General features: G+C 39.5%; 1 protein-coding gene across 12 annotated transcripts in view; it reads right to left on the reverse strand.

Moving 5' to 3' along the window:
* Nucleotides 1-6,565, reverse strand: part of MAGI2 (membrane associated guanylate kinase, WW and PDZ domain containing 2) — a 1,214,455-nt gene that overhangs the window by 27,648 nt on the left and 1,180,242 nt on the right. The window lies entirely within an intron of this gene.

The raw sequence follows: 6,565 nt of genomic DNA on the forward strand, positions 1-6,565 counted from the left end.
GCTGACTTCCTGCCCTTTGGGCAGGGGGCTGGACTCGATGATCTCCCGAGGTCCCTTCCAGCCCTAATGTCTATGAAATCTATGAAATCTATGTGTATAAGTGGCCTTTATGATTTACACTGCTATGAGAATAGTTAGCAGATATGCAGGAGAATTCCAGATACCACTTCCTGGACATGCGCAAGCTGTTGTGTGCTATATAGAATTAAGTGGGGAGAAGCAATTAGAAGAGAGGTTCTATTTAGTACTGAAAGCCAAAAAAACAGTTTCTCTGAAGGCAGAAAAAATAGGGCCAAAGATGATCTTACTATGGAAGAATAAGAAACACAAATTTGAGATGTAATCAGTCCTCACTTATTAGTATATAGATGTACCATTTTCCACTTTCTCTATAATAATCTAATCATTAGAGTGGTTACTCAAGAACTGGGAAACCCAGTCTTCAACCTACACTGAGCAGGTTCACATCCATATTTCTCACCTCCCAAGAGAAGCAGCATGTTGCCTATGAAAGCTGATACCTTTCTGAACAAGTTAGTCTCTAAGGGTGCTTATACATGTGCGTTCAGGTTGCTCCAACACGGTGTAATTACAGCACGTTGGAGCAGACTTGATTAACTGAGTCTGATGAAATGTGGTAATTACCCTACTCCAGCATCACATGTATCTGTATCCTCGTGCTGAAAAATGGTGGCAGGGCACTAAAGTTTGTAGAATGAGCTTTAGTTAAAGCATCCCATCACCATTTTTCAGTGTGGGTATGCTGATGCACGTTATGCTCCAGGTGCTTTAATTAAAGCAGCTCTTGGAGCAGCTCTCATTAAAGTGCCCCTGCCTCCCAGAGCATGTCTCTAAATGCCCCATGTTGCCAGCCTACCCTGCCTTCTGCTTGATTTCAGACTAACAGCACTAACTACCTCTCTCTACTCAGAAGAGGAAATGGGAGACTTACACTGGGATTAATGGAAGCCCCACAGTGAAACGTGGCATTGTTTTAATTTTGATGTTTTAAACTGATGTTTTAATTTTGAAAACTATAATATTATTACTTATACGATTTATTTACGTTTATTAAAAAATGCCTATTAACAGCTTTAGGTGCTTCTGCATTACCTATAAAAACACATGGAAATGAACACCTGGATAAAAATCAGCATAATCTACCACCTCAAACTATCACAAATGAAACTCTGACCCCATTGCCCTTGGAAGAAAATATGTCTTTTCAAGCACTGAAGGAGGGGGCTTAACTATGGGGTGTAATTAAAGAATACTCTCTGTTAAAAACTCCTGATCCATCTTACAGTGAAGACAATAGAAAGATTACAAGGGAAACACTCCAATGGGAGGGAGCTGGGAGTCTTCAGAACTTACAACTCTGTTTTGACAGTACCTTCAAGTTATGTGTATTGAGCAGAGCAAAACTACAAAAGGTAAAATAAAAAACTGAAGATTTTGATAGAAAGTAAAATGTTTACATTTTGATTTTAAAGAAGGAAACAAGAAATCAGCACTCTTCTGAACCAAAGGTGTAAGCAGAGATATTGCTTTCAAACATAGTAGTTTCCTCTAGTAAAGACCTGCTCATTAAAGGTGAAATTACATGTCTCCCATTCCATGAAAGAGACTCAAGTAAATGAATGGGCTCTGGGAAAGGAATTAAACACAAATTAAAGATTGAATAAACCCTCAGTCTATAGGCAGGGGGCATGACAGCTGTCCATTCAGGTCCAGCTGGTAACCCAACTCCTCGGTGGGCAAAGTAAAAGTCACCTTTGCATGTCATTTTTCAGTAGCACAATGTAATCCTGGTTTTAATAGTCATGCCACATGCTGCTTTCAAACTGCCCCACTCTGGACTGGGTGCGGGGTCCAGCTCTGCTATGTGGAGACAGATCCTGGCTCTACAGCTCCCTTCTTCTAACAGAGCAAACGTATTATGTTTCTAAAGCATATACATGAGCTTCAATAAACGGTTTTGATTAAAACCCTGATCCACATGGGCCCAGAGGTTTGCACTGACTTTTGTGGTGTTCCCAGCTGGCCAGTTGTGATATTTAGGCAGCGATGAGTTGTAAGGCTGTAGGTTATGTTGCAACAATGTTAATCACCAAAAAAGTAAAGAATTTGATTAGACACAAAAAATGATACAAAATTGCAGTGTCTGTCTGTCGTACAATTGCTTGAAACAAGAAACGGATAACTAGAGGTACTGCACACTTCATTTACTGTAGCAGTGACGATGAGAGTGACATAAGCTGAGGTGTATTTCATGTCAGACTGGCTGTAGTTAGTGTGCGCCACCATGGCGCACTCTAATTAGTCAGCTAAAGAGCTTGTTCGCACTACAAGGCTATGTGGACAACTGGCAGTGTGTAAAGTAGTGTAGGTATAGGCGGGTGTGTGTGTGTTGGGGGGCGGGATAGGAGTGAAGCATCCCAAGCATTCTCTGAACAGTTCTTATGTACATTTTGTTTTAAACAAACACTGGTGTTTCCCTTAGAAAAAAATGTGATGGACCCTAATGACTGGTATTTTTCTTCTTCCCTTCCTCACCTTTCCCCCCAGAAAGATATGTCATCAGAGTTCACTGGATGCCATGCTTTTTGAGGGTATGTGGGGGTGTAATTTCTCTTTTATCTGCTCCTTGACTTTTAATATGCTTACTCTTTAGGGATCAGTCCTTTTAGTCCTTTTGCCTGTCCCTGAAATACTTCTGCATGGCATGGATGTGACTTATGGGGGTGTTTTGAGCCTCTAGCTAAGACTTTAAAGACATGTGTCCCTACAGTCAAATTCCTAAGCGCTGACTGGTGTGAATCCATTTATTCCCACTCAAGTCAACTGGACACTTTTTGGGTGCTAACACCAGACTGAAAAGCCTAATTTTAGGAATCTATTAAAAAAAACAAACAACAAACCTTAGCCTATGTTTTTTCAATTGGGGAGAATTAATAATTTACATAGTGAATGACCAAGAAATTCTTGGTGCTACATTGATGTCTGTTAGGGTAATTTAGGCTTTGGGCAACCGGCTGTTCTCAGTCCTGATACTATGACATGCAGAATGCCCTCAGCACCCAGGGGTGCCAGTGCAGGAGCCATAGGTGTTCAGTGCATGGGAGGATCACAGAAATGCTAGTGCTTCTCACACAGTGAATGGCTACCTTGCTGGAGATTTGATTCTTTTGAGGGCTCTGCTGACAGATGATTTGTGAAGAAATACAACGTCTATTTGGATGACAGTGATGATAATTCTCTTTGTATGGAGGTTCAGGCTCTTTGGTTGTCCTGATCCTCAGCAAACATGTTCTGAGATTTGGAGTGGAGATGTAACATCTGTTTTCTAAGCTTCTTGTTGTATTCCCTGCTATGAAAGCAACTAGTGTTTTATAGCAGAAATCATATCCATGCCCCTTTCACAGATATTCTGATAGAGCTCTGAGTGACTGGGATTTTTGGCTGCATGTGGGGATTTGATCCCTCTGAAGTGGTTATGGAATCAGACCCTGTTTTAAAGCAAATTCAGTAGCCCCAGAGAAGAGGTAAAGGACATATTTACAGCACTCCTTATTTCTTCATTTAGATGTGCAGGGCCTCTCATCTCAGCAAGTATTTTTTGATATGTACTTTTAGGGCTAGAAATCAGTGATAGTTGGACCACAGTTACAAATGGATCTTCAACTAATCATTGCAGCTGTTTTCAGGAAAAGTTTTTTAGGGGTGGTTTTTGCATCATGCATTGGGTATGTCTTTCCTGTAATTATGAATAATGAAACATATGCAACTATGCTGATTGCTTGTTCAGATGCCTCCTCGATGGCCAGGACTGAGAATTATTGAAACTGGGCTACTGGGCCTTGTTACACCTTGTTTCCGAAAAATATTTTTGCATTTTATGTGTAACGTCTCTCTATGCCTGATGGCTCTGCAATGATGATGGCTCTGTAATTCCAAAACAATTTATATCATGAAAAGCAAATCCAGGATTTTGATGATTAAAATTAAAAGACTTGACTGTCATTGTTGGGTTCATACCAATCTTTCTTTGAGAGGTAGGTTTCTCATCATGACTTGAAGATATATTTCCTTTCTCAGTACGTACTGGCAGAATGGGGCAGTTTTATTTTAACAAAACAAAGGTTCTCTATCTTGCTACAATCCAGCACCATATTTTTGGTACAAAAATAAGTGACGTTTTTATTTGTTTGTGTGATGCCCTCAGGTCCTCATTGTCCTCAAGCCCATGGTGTCCAAATATCATTTAGAGTTGTCTTTACTCTGATTTGAAGACCACATCTCTTTTGCTGGGATTCTCTTAATTATTCCCACTGAGGTTGAACAAATGGTCAGACAGATGTTCTTCACAACTTACTGACTTGATCTGTGAATTTGGGGGAGTCTCGAGGAAAGACCTCCAGTCTTAAGCATGTTCTGTTCATTAATTTCTGTTTCTAACTCTCTTAACGCAGCCTGTTGTTGACTTTATGTGATTTTCTGTTTGCCCTTTCAGTATTGGGTGAAGGTTTGGGGGAGAGTTTTAGCAAGTCAAGTTATTTTTGATAGACATGTTTATAATTTGCTTCCATTCTGCCTGAAGACTGGTTACAGCAGTTAAACTCCTGTCTCTGCCTATGCAATAGGTTATCTAAGAGCTTCAGACATACAAACAATATCCTTTAGTTTCACTGCAACTGTCAGTATTCAGTGTAACTTCACATAATTGTTCTGAATGCTTTAACCCTTTCCACTGCTACCCCCAAATGCAACTTCTGTGTGCGGTAACAGACTACAGCATTAAGGCACAGCTGTTTAGTTCTGTACCGGGCATATCCTTAAGGTTATGGAAGGATGTTGGTCTGATTAATTGGACCTTTTTTTGATTGCTAATTTAGATAGAGTACTACTTTGAATGTCTATATTGTGTCTCAGCCAAAAAACTAAAATGCTTTATAAAGTTTGTTTTAAATAGCCCTGTGATGTATTAATGAACTGATATTCTTTCAATTCTTTGATCACCTCCTTACCTTTAGAAACTTAATCACTTTAGATTAGGCAGAGGCAAGGTACAGGAACTCACATTAGATAACTTTCAAATTCATTGACATGATCCTAATAATCTTTGTAGGGAAATGAACTAAGTTAGGGCTCAGTTCAGCACATGCTTAAGTTCTACACTGAATGGGGGCATTATGGGAGTTGGATGCTGAATGGCTCAGGACTAATATTTTCAGTAGGGGTGTCGATTCTTTGGTGCTATCCAGTAGCTACCCTTTCCAGGCAAACACATGTCATTTCTGCTCTGTAGAGGTGACCACTCCTTGTTGAACTGGCCACAGATTCCTGTTTTCTCTTTTATATGGTATTATGAGTCTGCTCTATTACTGTCATGGAGCATCGCTCCTGACAGGAGAGCTGGAGCTGGTCTGGACCTCTCTTCCGGGGTCTGCCAACAGGGATTATATATTAGTTAACATGGATTTTAAATGTCAGAGTGACAATTTGCCATATGTTGCAGTGGGCTGAGGGCCTTTTTGGCTGTGTTGCTGTTCCCAAAAAAAGTTTGACAGAGCCTGTGTATAAGCTACTGTTATTATTATGAAAATTGAATATGCTACAATCTGTCATCCCTGATATTACTATTCAAAAGTTCTTGAACAACCAGTGAGTAATGACTCATCATCCACTAGCTTAAATATTTGCCTTAATCATGGTATTTTTTCAAATGCATAGGCCAGCTACAACTACATTGTGGTTACCACAAACACTGCCAGCTGGCAAACTTTTGAGTTGTAATGGTACTGACTGCAGTGCTTTTAAAGGGGAAGATGGATAATAGTCAAGAATAATATCAGCCTAGAGCAAACCCCAAATACAATCATTTTGGGAGCTCAAATAAATACATTGTTAAACTTTTAAGAGTACTTTTACATTTTCAAATGTCTTTATAGCTCCTGAGTTTATATGAAAAATAAAACTGCAAATACTGAAATACATTAAACTCACTGTTTTTATTTGTATTTTGGATCAACTGGACTCAGGAAGAAATGGAGGCCTCACAAAAGAGAGATTTCAAATCCAATTTTGTGTAGAAATGGTTACTTGGCTGCAGGCTGTATCCTGTTGATGTTTTCTTTTAAGTATTTGCAGAGAGCTTTTATATATTAGTTCCTTTATCTTAGAATCACCAGGCTTTATTTCAAGATACTATATGGGGCTACAAGGTATTTGTAGATTTTGAAAACTTAAGAGCCCTGGGCTCTTACAACATGGCATATTGAAGTCTATGCTTCTGTTTTTGTTGGTTTGCATTATATATAACATTTTTAATCTCGACATCCATCTTGGCTGTAATGACCTCAGAAGAACCATTCCATCTGAGGGAAACAACTTTAAATTGGAAAGCTCTGTTAGGTCCACAAACTGTACGTGTGTAATTTGAATAGCCTGCTGATTTTCATATAACTACTACTGGAGATAAAGTTTCATAGATTTCATAGACATTAGGGCTAGAAGGGACCTTGGAAGATCATAGAGTCCAGCCCCCCGCCCAAAGGGCAGGAAG

The sequence above is a fragment of the Crocodylus porosus genome, unplaced genomic scaffold (assembly GCF_001723895.1).
Source record: "Crocodylus porosus isolate Cpor-Errol unplaced genomic scaffold, CroPor_comp1, whole genome shotgun sequence".
NCBI lineage: Eukaryota > Metazoa > Chordata > Crocodylia > Crocodylidae > Crocodylus > Crocodylus porosus.